Raw genomic sequence first — 14,123 nt, forward strand, 5'->3', positions numbered from 1 at the left:
GTTTGGGTTGAAAAATCTGCTGAGATACGAATTGGTCTCCCCATATATGTGATCTAATTCCTCTCTCTTGTGGCTTCTAAGATTGTATCCTTATTCTGTATGCTAGGCATTTTCATTATAATGTGCTTTGGTGTAGATCTGTTGTAATTTTGTACATTTGGTGTCCTGTAAGCCTCTTGTATTTGGTTTTCCAATTTGTTCTTTATACTTGTGGTATTTTATAATATTATCTTATTGAAGAGATTGTGCATTCCTTTGGTTTGAAACTCTCTGCCTTCCTCTATCCCAATAACTCTTAGATTTGGTCTTTTGATGCTGTCCCATAATTCTTGGATGTTCTGTTTATAGTTTCTAACTTTCTTCACTGTATGATCAGCTTTATTTTCCAGATTGTATACTTTGTCTTCATTATCTGACGTTCTTTCTTCCAAGTGATCAAATCTGTTTGTTATGCTTTCTATTGAGTTTTTTTAAAAAATTTGATTCATTGTATCCTTCATTTCAAGGATTTCTGACTGCTTTTTTTTCCAGAGTCTCTATCTCTTGAATTAATCTGTTGCAACTTGTACTTGCTTTCTTATCTTTTTGTTGGAGTGATCAATTTTTGCCTGTATTTGCTTATTTAGTTCATTAATGCACAGATCATTTTAATTATGAACCTTCTGAACTTCTTCTATGACATTTCATCTATTTTGCTTTCTATGGGTTCTGTTATGGTATCCTGGTTTGTTTGGGGCACTCTCCTTCTTTTTTTTTTTCATGTTGTGTATATGCCTTCCTTTCTTGCAGTGTGGATCTGAGATATTACACTTTCTACTCTATATTCTTGTAGTACCCATACAGATTGACTGTATCTCACCTTAATGTTGGGCTTCCAGACCATGCTGGTGTCCCTGAATGTATGCTACTGCAACTTAAGATGGTGACGGCAATATCCGAGGTGACCCAACATGGATGCAATGTCTTATAGAGATAGGGCTGAAAGGGTGGGCCTTACACTCTCTTTGGAATGTCTGCTTCTAGATGCAGCTGCTTCTAGGCCCTATCTGTTGTCAAAAAGGTAGAGGCGACTGTGTGAGGAAGGCTATGGAGATTACTGCAGTATTCTAAGATGGAAGTGGGTTAGGGTTAGGCTCCCAGGCTGGGTGTGGGCGAGCTCAGACCTACCCTGCGCCTGGGTCCTGCACAAGTCGGTGTGGGTGGATCTGGGTCACTGGACCTGACCACCTTGTGGTATTTCTGCTGGTTGGAAGGGGCAGTCCCATGCCAGAGGCTGGGCTCAGGTGGGTGTCTGTGGGTGGCAGGATGGACCTGGGTCTAGTGTGAGCCTGGGTTCTGTGTTGGTTCTCCACATTTTCTTATTCATTCATCCATTGAAGGTCACCTAGTTTTGTTCCATAGCTTAGGTTTTGTGAATTGAGCTGCTGTAAACATTTGATGTGTCTGCATCACTGTAGTACTCTGTTTTTAAGTCCTTTTGAGTATAGACTGAGGAGTGGGGTAACTGGGTCAAATGGTGGTTACATTCCAAGTTTTCTAAGGAATCTCCATACTACTTTTCATAGAGGTTGCATCAATTTTTAGTCCCACCGAATAATGTATGAGAGTATCTTTCTCCCCACATCCTCACTAACATTTATTACCTGTATTTTTATAATTGCCATTCTGACTAGAGTGAAATGGAATCTCAGTGTAGTTTTAATTTGCATTTCTCTAATTGTTAGAGATGTTGAACATTGTTTTATATATTTGTTGACATTTGTATTTCTCCTACTGTAAAGTGCCTGTTTAGTCCCTTTGTCCACTATTGATTGGGTTATTTATTTTTCTGGTGTTAGGTTTTTTGAGTTCTTTATATATCCTGGAAATTAATGCCTTATTCTGAGGTACTGGTGAGAAAGATTTTCTCCCATTCTGTAGGATCTCTGTTCATGTTCTTGATTATTTTTTTTGATGTGAAGAAGCTTTTCAGTCTTATACTATGCCATTTAATGATTCTTGATTTTACTTCTTGCACTATAGAAGTCTTATTGGGGAAGTTGGTTCTTAAGCTGATGAGTTAGAGAGTTGGACCTAGTTTTTCTTCAGTAAGTGCAGGGTCTCTATTCTAATGCCTAGGTCCTTGTTCCACTAGCGTTGCCTTTTGTGTTGAGTGAGACATAGTGGTTCAATTTCATTCTATTACATAGGATTTTCAGTTTTTCTAGCACCATTTGTTGAAGAGGCTTTCTTTCTCCAATGTATGTTTATGGTGCCTACTGTGTCTTCTTTTGAGAAGTTTCTGTTTATTTCTGTTTTCCATGTATTTATTAGGTTATTACTATTTTTGGTGTTTTTTTTTTAAATTCTTTGTATATTTTACATATTTATCCCCTATGGGATTATTAGCTGGCCAAGAATTTCTCCCATTCTATAGGCTGTCTTTCGTCACACTCAATTGTTTCTTTTGTTGCGCAGAGGCTTTTTAGTTTGATGGCATCCCATTTATTGATTCTTGATTTTATTTCTTATGTTTTGGGGGTCTTGCTAAGGAAGTCTATGCCAGCATCTATATGATGGAGTGTTGATCCCATGCATTCATCTTGCAGTTTTAAACTTTATGGTCTAATTCTTAAGTCTTTGATCCATTTCAATTTAATTTTTGTGCAGGGTGAGATATAAAGGCCTAATTTCCTGTTTGTACAATAGCTATCCAGTTTTCTCAGAATCATTTGTTAAAAAGGTTGTCTTTTCTCCAAGATATATTTTTGGCATCAGAGAACTATAGGTATGTGGATTTCTCTGTGTCTTCTATTATGTTTTGTTGGACTTTATCTCTGTTTTGATGCCAGTACGATGCCTTTTTTGTTATTACACCTCTGTAGTATAATTTCACATCAGGTATTATGATGCTTCCTGCTTTTCTTTTCTTGCTTAGCATTGCTTTAGTAATTCTGGGTCTCTTACTCTTCCAAATGAGTTTAAGCATTATTATTTTGTTTCATTCTGTGAAGAATGTGATTGGTATTTTGATGGATGTTGTACAGAATCTCTATATTGCTTTTGGTAGTATGGCCATTTTGACAATATTTATTATGCCTAACTAAGAACATGGAGTGCCTTTTCATTTTCTAAGGTCTTCTTCAATTCCACAGTTTCTTCACTGTTCTCTAATTTTCATTGTAGAGGTCTTTTATCTCCTTAATTAGATTATTTGCCAAGTATTCAATTTTTTGATATTGTTGTAAATGGGGTGATTTTTTAAAATTTCTTCCTCAGTTGAATCACTCTTGGAATATAGAAAAGCTATTGATTTATGGGTGTTGAGCTTGTAGCCTGATGCTTTGTTAAACTAATTTATAAATTCCAGAAGTCTTCTGGCAGAGATTTTTGGGTCTGCTAGATATAGGATCACATCACAATTTGACTTCTTCTTTTCCTATTTGTATGTCTTTGATTTCCTTTTCTTGACTGATCACTCTGGCTAATGTTTTAAGGACTAAATTGGACAGCCTTGTCTTGCTTCTGATTTAGAGGAAATGCTTTTAGTTTTTCTTCGTTTGTATGATGTTGGCTTTGGGTTTGTCATAAATGGCCTTAGTTACCTTGAGGTAAGTTCCTTTGATCCCTAACTTCTCCAGCATTTTTAACATGAATGAATGCTGGATTTTTTTTCAAAGGCCTTTTTGGCATCTATTAAACAGATCATATGATTTTTGTCCTTAATTCTGTTTAAATGATGAGTTACATTTATTGATTTGTGTATGTTGAACCAACCTTGTATACTTGGAATGTAACCCTCTTGATTATGGTATATTATCTTTTTGATGTGTTTTCAAATATGGTTTGCTAATATTATTGTAAGGATTTTTTTGGGATGGGGGAGGTACCAGAGATTGAACTCAGGGGCACTTGACCACTGAACCAAATTCCCAGCCCTATTTTGTATTTTATTTAGTGACGTGGTCTTATTGAATTGCGTAGCACGTTGCATGTTCTGAGGCTGGCTTTGAACTCATGATCCTACTTTCTCAGCCTCTTGAGTCATTGGGATTACAGGTGTGCACCACCATGCCCAGCTGTTGAAAGCATTTTTGTGTCTATGTTCATCATAATTTTCTTTCCTTGATGCATCTTTGGTTTGGCATCAGTGTTATTATACTGGCTTCAGAGAATGCAGAGTATTCCCTCCTATTCAATTTAATGGAATAATTTGAGAAAGTATGGTGTTAGTTCTTCTGTAAAGGTCTGATAGAACTCAACTGAGAATTTATCAGGTTTTTGCCTTTTTTTGAAGGCTTTTAATCACTGTTTTGATTTCATTACTTAATTTTGCTCTATTTCGTTTTCTATATCTTCCTGACTCAATTTGGGCAGGTCAGATGTGTCTAGAAATTTGTCAATGTCTTCCAGATTTTCAAATTCATTGGCATAGAAATTTTCAAAATCTTGATTTACATTTTCTCATTTTTTCTCTTGGTTAGTTTGGCTATCTTATAAATCTTTTCAAAGATCCAGCTCTTTGTTGCATTGATCCTGTGTATTGTTTTCTAATTCTCAACTTTATTGATTTCATCTCTGATCTTAATTATTTCCTATCTTCTACTGGTATTGAGGTTAGTTTTTTCTTCTTCTTTTTTTAAGGCATTAAGGTGGAGCATAAGCTTATTTATTTGGGATCCAAATTTTTAATGTTGGCACTCAGTGCTATAAATTTTCTTCTTAGAACTGCTTTCATACTGTCTCAGAGATTTTGATATGTTGTGTATCCACATTAATTTTTAAGAATTTCTTGTAATCTATTTCCATTTCGTTTTTGATTCATTCTTCACTTAAGAGATTATTGTTCAATCTATATGTGTTTATGTGGTTTCTATTATTTTTCTTGCTGTTGATTTCCAGCTTCACACCATTATGATTTGATAGGATACATGGGATTATATTTCATACTTTTTGTATTTGATAAGGTTTGCTTTGTGGCCTAGAATATGATTTATTTTGGAAAAAGCTCCATACACAGTTGAGAAGAAGGTACATTTAGTTGTTTTGTGTAGAATATTCTGTAAATGTTTGTTAGGTCCATTTGATTTATTTGTTTAGGTTGGAGGTATATTTATTGATTTTATGTTTTGATGACCTGTTGATGATAAGGGTATATTGAAATCACCCAGTATTATTGTGTTGTGGTCTATTTGGGATTTGATGTCAAGGAATACTTTTTCCATTAGTTGGGTGTATTGACATTTGGGGCATGAATGTTTATTATCACTGTATCTTCTTGTGGAATGGTTCCCTTTACTAGGATGTAGTGCTTCTTTGTCTCTTCTGATTATTTGCTTGAAATCTGCTTTTTTATTTATGAGAATAGCTACTCCCTGAGTTCCCTTTCTGATTGTTCCTCCTTGGGTCTTTGTTTTGGTTTGGGGCATTTGTCTTCTCACTTCTGAGTTGGGGTATTGTCAAGGAATGTATAGTTTAGCAGCATAGTCTCTAACCTTGAACTTTCAGTGTACCTGTAGGTTCCCATCACCTCACAGAATGGGTGAAATAAACAATAGTAACAACCATTGTAAACAACAAGCAATGCACAGTGTTAAAGTAAATACCCTGTTTCTACTATGACATCTTCAACATTAATTGCCACCAATAAAGAGGAATGGTGGGTTCAGCAATTGTCATCAGTTAAAAAAAAAGTAACTATGAACTAGGAACTGAATTTGGCTTTAAAGCAAACAGCAGGTGTCAACTATATTGTCCATAGCAGTTAGATTGTATTAACATTAATGGTGGGGACGGGAGTTATATAAACTAATTAGTTCTGAAAGATGGTAAAAATACAGTTAATCAGGGGAAAGGAAATGTGTTAGGAAGTTAGCAAAAGACTCAACAGTTTTAAAGAGTGAGCAGAGAAAATTCAGAAGAAATGTAACAGGTGATGTTTATATAGAAGCAGGGGGAAAATAGAAGAAGGTACTGGGAGTGACAGAGTGAGAGAGGGAGAGGGAGGGAGAGAGAGAGAGAGGGCAGTGGAGGGAGGAAGAAAGGGAATGAGAATGAACCAACAATACAATTTGGCTCTTACAAGGAGAAGGTAAAGAGAGAATGAGATAAAAGAGAAATAAACAAATGAAAATAATATAAAATCAAATCAAAATATATAATCCAAAAAACCAGAACCCTCAAAAGATAATGATAGGAAAAAATAATTACATTAGAAAAATGCTAAAAATGAGAGAAAAATAAACAAGTGAATGTATTTATGTTCCTGAACCATCAGCACAGTAAGAATTCACATGCATCATGCACACTCACAGATGCATGTGCACAGACATACATGGAAAGAATAAAAGATAAATAAAATTAAAAAAATATAAAATATCCAAAATCTTAGTGAAGTATGAAGGAAGCTTCTCCACTGAGGTGGTCAAAATATTTGACCAGATTGGTTGGTCACTGTCTATGACCAACAGTCTTTATTTGTAATTCTTTTTGAGTTAGTTACTGATAGAGCAAGAGATGGGGGTTGTTTACTGCTTGCAGTTTTTGTTTTGATCTCTGAGTAGCCAGTTGGAGTGAACTAAGACTAAAGCTGTTAGTTATATGACTCAGCTTCCTTTCTCACAAGTATGAGATGGGATGGATTAGGACATACTGTCAGTTGGTATGTTGTTTGCTTGGACCAATTCTTTGTACTCCCAGGGTACAACTTCTGCAGTGATTTGTGAGGGTAGTTCCATCAAGTGGGGCTTTGGTCTAATCATCCCTCAGAGGTTTTGTTGGTGGTGCCTTTTTTGGAGAGATGAGGTTGACCTACCCTTTAGGGTTAAACAATAGCCAATCTCTTCTGCAGGTCTGGTTCTCAGGAGCCTCCCAAGAATCCAGTCCTTGGCAGCGGGGCAGTTCTCAATTCACTGCTGCCCATGAGCACAGCCTTCCTGTGCTTAGTTCTTGATTATGTTCACCCCTGCCCATTCAGACTCCTGGCCTTCTTCCACAGATCACATGAACTGTCACACACATAGGAGAAGCAAGTTGGGCTACCCTTTACCCAAATTGAATTCCTCTGTGTACAGTCTACTCCATGCCTGTTTCACTCACATTCTGTTAGACCCAGCAGAGATCACTCGATTGGTCCTTGCCAGGATATTGTGTTTCTTTTTCTCCTGATCTTCTGGATCCTGTGGGTGTGCTTGCCCTAAGATGGCTCCCTCCTCAGCTCTCTGTAGCCAGTTGAGATACAGTGCCGCAGTCTGGCTGGGCACAATCAGGAGCCACTTGTCAAAAGAAACTAACTTTATTTTTAGAACCACACATGCCAAACAAAACAGCCTCTCAGGAAAAACCCTCAGAACCCCAACTGCCACCACCAGCTTCCCACAAGCCTCTCTCTCCAACACAAGCCTCTCTCCACCTCCCACAATCCTCCTGCTCTTGAGGCCAATTGGCTGGGTCACGTGGGCGGAGCCAAAAAAGTCCCCCAATGAGCAGCTCCATGGTCTGAAAGGGCAGGGAAACAGCCCAATGAGCATCACCTCAGAGGAGCCAATCAGCTAGATGTTGCTGGGGCTGCTATGAGCCAATCATCAGCCTGCAGCTGGAAGTTTGCTGGGGCCCCTTGGGCTGTGGCTCTCAACAATACAGAACATGCTTTTCAAGCACCAGTGTGCAATGCAGCTTCTGGATCAGCTAACATAGGCAGCATTTTTGATCTTAGGTTTCTCCATTCCAAGTCTGTGGTGGATCCATACTGGTGGCACACATGGGACTGTGGTGTCAGTTCTAACATATACTTTATTCTTTGTTTATTGTACCCAAATTTCTGAGTCCTAAGCCACTTTGAGTGTCCAATATTAGATTTTAGTAAAATCCCTCTTTCATCTTCCTTGCTGAGAGACTGTACATCCATTGCTTTGGTCCCATGCCATAGCATAGCACAGGTTAGGATGCAGCTTTCCTTAACTTGGCCATCAAAAAAATCTTTTTCTTGATTTATATGTTAGTTGCATTCTTAGAACAAACCAGTGTTTATTAAAGCAATGCTAAATATTTCATATTTATATCTGAAAAAAGTTTTTAAACTCACCTGATGTAAATATAATTCTTGCTTATGTTAATATCTGGTGGGATATTTGGAAGTTGTATATGACTCTTTTCTTCTTTGAAGTATACCTAGCTTGCCTGGTCCCTACCAAACAAATACCATTAGTACTATTCCATCTTTATTATTCATTTATTTAGGTATTTGAGTGCTTAAACCCTGAGCCATATCCCCAACCCTTTTGCTTTTTTTCAGGGTCTTTTAAAGTTGTGTAGTGCCTTGCTAAGTTGCTGAGGCTTGCTTTGAACTTGTGATCCTTCTGCCTCAGCTTCTTGAGCCACTGGGATTACAGCAGTGTGCTACCATGCCTGGCTTCCATCTTTATTAAAACAAAAATATTTGTTAAGCATACTACTCACATTGATAACCACTTGAACAGAGTACAGAAATATATCAGAGTAGATTGAGTTAAATAAATAAAATGAATATCTCAATAAAATAAGTCATCGACTGGCTTCCCAGTGCATATAAAATTTATGTTTGGGAGAGGATTTAAGATGGCAGATTTGAGTTACCTAGCACTTGCCTGCTTCTCCAAAAGATAGAACTAAAAATTGGAAAACAGCTGCCTATCAAAGTGGGTCACTAAGAATACTGAAGTTCAGTAGTGTACATACAGAGACTTGGAGAAACCCAGAGAGTCTGAATAGTGGAACAGAAAGTGAAACAGCTTCGGCACTGAACACACAGCAGTGTGGCAAAGGGTGGGGGTAGAGGTGAAAGAAGGAGAGTTCCAGTGTCACTGGAACTGGCACAGGAGTGTGTACCTTGCAGAAACAGTCTAATCACAATGAACTCCAGATATATAGCAAACTGGTTCTGGAGAAGTTCTTTGAATTCCCTAGTATATTTTCAGGGTGTTGTAACAGTCAGCCATCTTGAGAAGGCCTTGTCTGAGCACAATACTTCGCGAGTTAAAAGACATCCTTCATTTTCCTCTTTCTGGGTTCCCAAAGTAATGCTGCTGTGCTGGCTCAGTGTGGCTCTCTTGAGAGTCATGTTGGCCTTAGAGGAAAACCTCTGAAAAAAACTCACTGAGAATTCTATACAGGGCGAAACTGGATTGCAATGAGTAAGGAAAGACCACTTCTCTCATACAACTGAGGATTTGGAATCCAGCTGCAGGAGGAATGAATATCTGCATGCCATTTCACAATATCTAAGTTTCAGGATGCCAGAGTCATGGGTGTAGATTTCTGTCACCCCTTCTAAGCACATACAATTATAACTCCATAGCCTTTCCCACATTCAGAGTGTATAGCATAAAAAACACAGGGGTCCTTGACTCACTGTAATGTCAGTGTTGGTCCTGCTCTCAGAGTACACAGCTCAAATAACTCCAATGTGAACTTTTGCCTAGGAACTCTGCATTTTCCCCTAGCTCCATTTGGCATGCAGCTTAGCTGAGAGGTATTCCAACTATCACAAACCACTCCCTCTGGTCACCTGAGGATCACAAAAAAACAAAGAAGAGGGTACAAAATAAACTTTTACCCTCTTCCAAGGAGATAGTCTAAGAAGACATGGAAAGAAACTCTGATTGGCATAGACTATAATAATGCATTCTTGCCCACATCATCGGAGAGAAGATTTTATTTATTTATTCAACACAATACCTTTATTTTTATTTATTTATTTTATTTTTATGTGGTGCTGAGGATCGAACCCAGCATTTCACATGTGCTAGGTGAGCACTGTACCACTGAGCCACAAGCCAGCCATGAGATTTTTATTTTTTTATTAATTTTTTTTGTTATGTTCTGTTTTCTTTTGTATATATATCTAGTTGTTCCTTTTTTCTTTTTTGGTACTGGGGATTGAACTCAGGGGCACTTAACCACTGAGCCACATTCCCCAACCATTTTTTATATTTTATTAGAGACAAGGTCTAGCTAAGTTTCTGAGGCTGGCTTTGAACCTGTGATCCTCCTGCCTTAGGCTCCTGAGCTGCTGGGATTACAGGCATGTGCCATTGCGCCTGGCTTCTTTTTTTAAATATTTAATTTTATCCTTTTTTATTCTTTCTTTTTTCCTTTTCTCACTACCTTACATTTCTCCTACTTTCCCCTTTTCTTTTATAAAATTTTTCTTTTGTCTATTTTTTTTGGATTTGATCTTTTTCTTTTTTTATTTTTAAATTTTAAAAATTAACTCTTATTATTTTAAAATTTTAGTGTATTTTATTATTACCCCCCTTCTCTGTTGTTATAGTGTTGTGGCGGTGGTTGTTTTTATACTTTATTTCTTTTTTTATTTATTTTAAAAAAATTGTTATTGCTCTTTATTTTTTTTCTCCTACATAGTGCTGGGGATCAAGTCTGGCACATTAAGCATATTGAGTGGGTGCTCTGCCACTGACCTGTACTCCTAGCCCAGATCAGAGAAATTTCATCTTATTCCAATCATGACCTAGCTCCATTAGAACCTTGTAAGATACTTCAGCTTATAGAATGTGGGAGAGAAAATCCCCCAGACATCAACTGAGTCCCAAAGTAAGCATGTTCCTGGACAGTAACCCCTATAGCAATAACAGAGAGAAACAGCACAGGGTTTGTGGACACTGCATTTATAAGGAAACTCTCATACCCTGTCAGACTATATACATTGCTGATAAGACTGTAGAGATAGCCATAGACGATATACCTTATATAGTCTGCTCCTTACTCCATATCTCCCTGAAGTACAAGAGGGACCCTACTCTTGATAGATTTATAGAGAAAGCATGTTCCTCAGGATCCAAAAGAGTATGAATTATGTCAAAACTCTCTAATTACAGTCAAAGAAGCCACATGAAAACAACACAATGAAGACTAATTGGAATTAAACTCAATATTACACTCTTATGCTGTATCCTTGTACATATCATCAAGAGAAGGCTGCTTACTGAGAAGGCCCTCACATAAAAGTGGAAGAGATATCCATCCTAATAGGTGCACAAATCTCCACATAGAAATGCAAGGAATATGATAAATTAAGGCAACATAACACCTCCTAAAGTCATAATTCTGTGGTAACTAATTCCAAAGGTAGTAAAGTAGACAATGCTAGATAAAGAATTCAAAAGAATGACTTTTAATAAAACTCAGTGATTGCCTAGAGGATATACATAAATAGATGGATGAATTCAGAAAGACAATGAAGGATGTGAAAGAGCAATTAAATAAAGAGAGATTTTCTAAAAGAATCTAAGAAAAATTTTAGAAATAAAAATGTTAACAAGTCAGATTAAAAACATAGTTGAAAACCTCTCCAAAAGACTAGATCAAGTAGAAGAAAGATCCAGGACTCAAAGCCCTCTCACATTCAGATAGTAATTAGAAAATAAAGAGTGAATGAACAGAACATACAAGATCACTGGGACAACATTAAAATACCAAAAAGTAGTGTTCAACCAGAGACATGAAAAATTGTATAGTATATGTGTAATATGAATTATGATGCATTCTGTTGTTATGCATAACAAATTAAAAACAAAAACAAAAACAAAAAGTCCTCATAAACAGAATAGACAGGGAAGAAGAACCACAGGCTAAGGCATAGAAAATGTATTCATCAAAATAAAAATTCCCCTAATTTTGGAAAGACATGGACTTGTAGGTGTAGGAGACATTTAGAACCCTGAGTAGACAGAATCAGGAAAGAATCCCTCCATAATACATTATAAACTGCCCAAAATACAGAACAAATAAAATAGGTTAAAAGTTGTAAGAGAGAAGCAACAAGTCACATTTGAAGATGAGTTCATCTGAATTACAGCAGATTTCTCAGGAGAAACTCTAAAGGTCAGGAGAGCGTGGAAGGATGTATTTTAAGTTCTTTAAGAAAATAATCACCATCTAGTTTACTATATCCAGGTATTCAGAAAAATTATCTTCCAGAATTCAAGGTGAATTAAAGACCTCCCATGATAAATATAAAATAAGAGAGTTTATAACCCCTAAACAAGCAAGGTACTTAAGGGAATCCTACACCTAGTAGAAGAAAGAAGATAAACACAATCATGACAGAAAGGTAAACAATAAATCTCACTATAAGAGTAGATGAGCAAATGACTTCTAGGAAACAATCCAAGATTGTTAATTCAGAAAACCATTGAACTTCTAAGATGAATAAGAGAGGAATATATGCACATAGGCTATTCAAAACAACAATAACAACAAAAAAAAAACCCCAGCAAAATGACAGGAACAAATATAATACCATTAAATAAAATGCTGAATATAAAATATTTTATTTCTCTGGTTAAAAGATATCAGCTGGTTGGATTAAAAAACAAGGCCATACACATACTGACAATAAAAGGATGGAAAATTATATTCCAAGCAAATGGAATCTTAAAACAGGCAGGATTAGCTATACTCATATCTGACAAAACAGACTTCGAGACAAAATCACAAGAAACAAAGTAGATCAGTACATATCACAAAAATAATTCATCAAGGAGATACACTATCGTAAATATTTATCTATTTAACATCAAAACACCCAATTTTAGAAAACAAATACTATTTGACATAAAGGAAAAGATAGCCCTAGCATAACAATGGGTAACTTCAATACCCCACTTTCACTTATAGATCATCTAGACAAAATAAACAAAGAAACAGGACAGAGCAAATAGTCCTAACAGAAACATACAGATTTTTTCATTCAACAGTTGCAAAACACATTCTTTTTATCAAACATATTAAACTTTCTACAAAATTGATCACATTTTAGGCCTTAAAATAAGTCTTAACAAATACCAAAAAAGTGAAATAATTTCTTATATCTTATCAGACCATGATGGGATGAAACTTGAAATTAACAGTGAGAGAAACTTAAGAAATTATACAAACACATTGATAGTCAACAATACACTTTTGAATGAACAGTGGATCATTGAGGAAATTGGGGCTAGAGAGAGGGAGTGGTGGGATTTAAAAGTTCCCAGTGGCCCGTGAAAGTGGAAACAATTTACCAGACAGAACCTATGGGGACAATTATAGCTATGAATGCCTATATTAGAAAAATAGGCATCACAAATCACAAATACATAACTTAATGGTGCATCTCAAGGTCTTTGAATAAAAAGAACAAATCATACCCAAATTTAGTGGAAAGAAAGAAATAACAAAGTTAAATGTTAAAATTAATGAAATAGAGACAAAAACAAAAACAAAATAAAAACCAAAACATCAATGAAACAAAGAGTTGGTTGCTTTAAAATAGAAACAAAATTTGTGAACCTTTAGATAAACTTAACTAGAACAAAGAGAGAAGACCTGTACAGATAAAATTATAGATGAAAAGAGGACAATTTCAGATGCTACTGAAATTCCTAGGCCCATTAGGAAATATATGTCGAAGCTATTTACCACTAAACTGGAAAATCTGGAAGAAAATGGACAAATTTCTGGAAATATGACCTTACAAAACCTGGAAAATCTGGAAGAAAATGGACAAATTTCTGGAAATATGACCTTACAAAACTGAACTAAGAGAATATAATAAACCTAAATAGATCTATAACAAAGATATTGAATCAGTAATATAAAGTTTCCTAACAAAGAAAGTTCTAGAACCATTTGGATTCACTGTTGAATTTTAGAGAAGAAATAATACCAGTCCTGCACTAATTAATACACAAAACAGAAAGGTAAGGAACTCTTCCATATTCTTTCTTTAGAGCCAGTATTACCTTGCTACCAAAACCTGATAGGACCACAATAAAAAAAAAAAGAAAATGTTTGATATTCTTGATGAACATAATGCAATATTTGTGCACTGAATTCAACAGCACATTAAAAAGATCATGCATTGTGATCAAGTTGGTTAAATTCCAGGGACACAAGAATGATTTAACATATATAAATTAATGTATAAAATTAATAAATATAATAAAGCACAAATAGAATCAATGATAAAAATCACACGATCATCTAATATATGCTGGAAAAGCTTTTAATAAAATCAAGTCCAGCTGGGCACGGTAGCACATGCTGGTAATCCCAGCAGCTTGGGAGGCTGAGGCAGGAAATTTGCAAATTCAAAGCCAGCTTCAGCA

The 14,123-nt window shown here is 36.1% G+C and overlaps 1 protein-coding gene across 1 annotated transcript in view; it reads left to right on the plus strand.

The window, feature by feature from the left end:
• Agbl4 (AGBL carboxypeptidase 4) overlaps positions 1 to 14,123 on the plus strand; it is a 1,469,059-nt gene that overhangs the window by 143,339 nt on the left and 1,311,597 nt on the right. The gene's annotated exons all lie outside the window — the stretch shown is intronic.

The sequence above is a fragment of the Marmota monax genome, unplaced genomic scaffold (assembly GCF_021218885.2).
Source record: "Marmota monax isolate L192 unplaced genomic scaffold, Marmota_monax_Labrador192_F-V1.1 WCK01_AAM20220418_F8-fsc00008, whole genome shotgun sequence".
Classification (NCBI taxonomy): Eukaryota; Metazoa; Chordata; class Mammalia; order Rodentia; family Sciuridae; genus Marmota; species Marmota monax.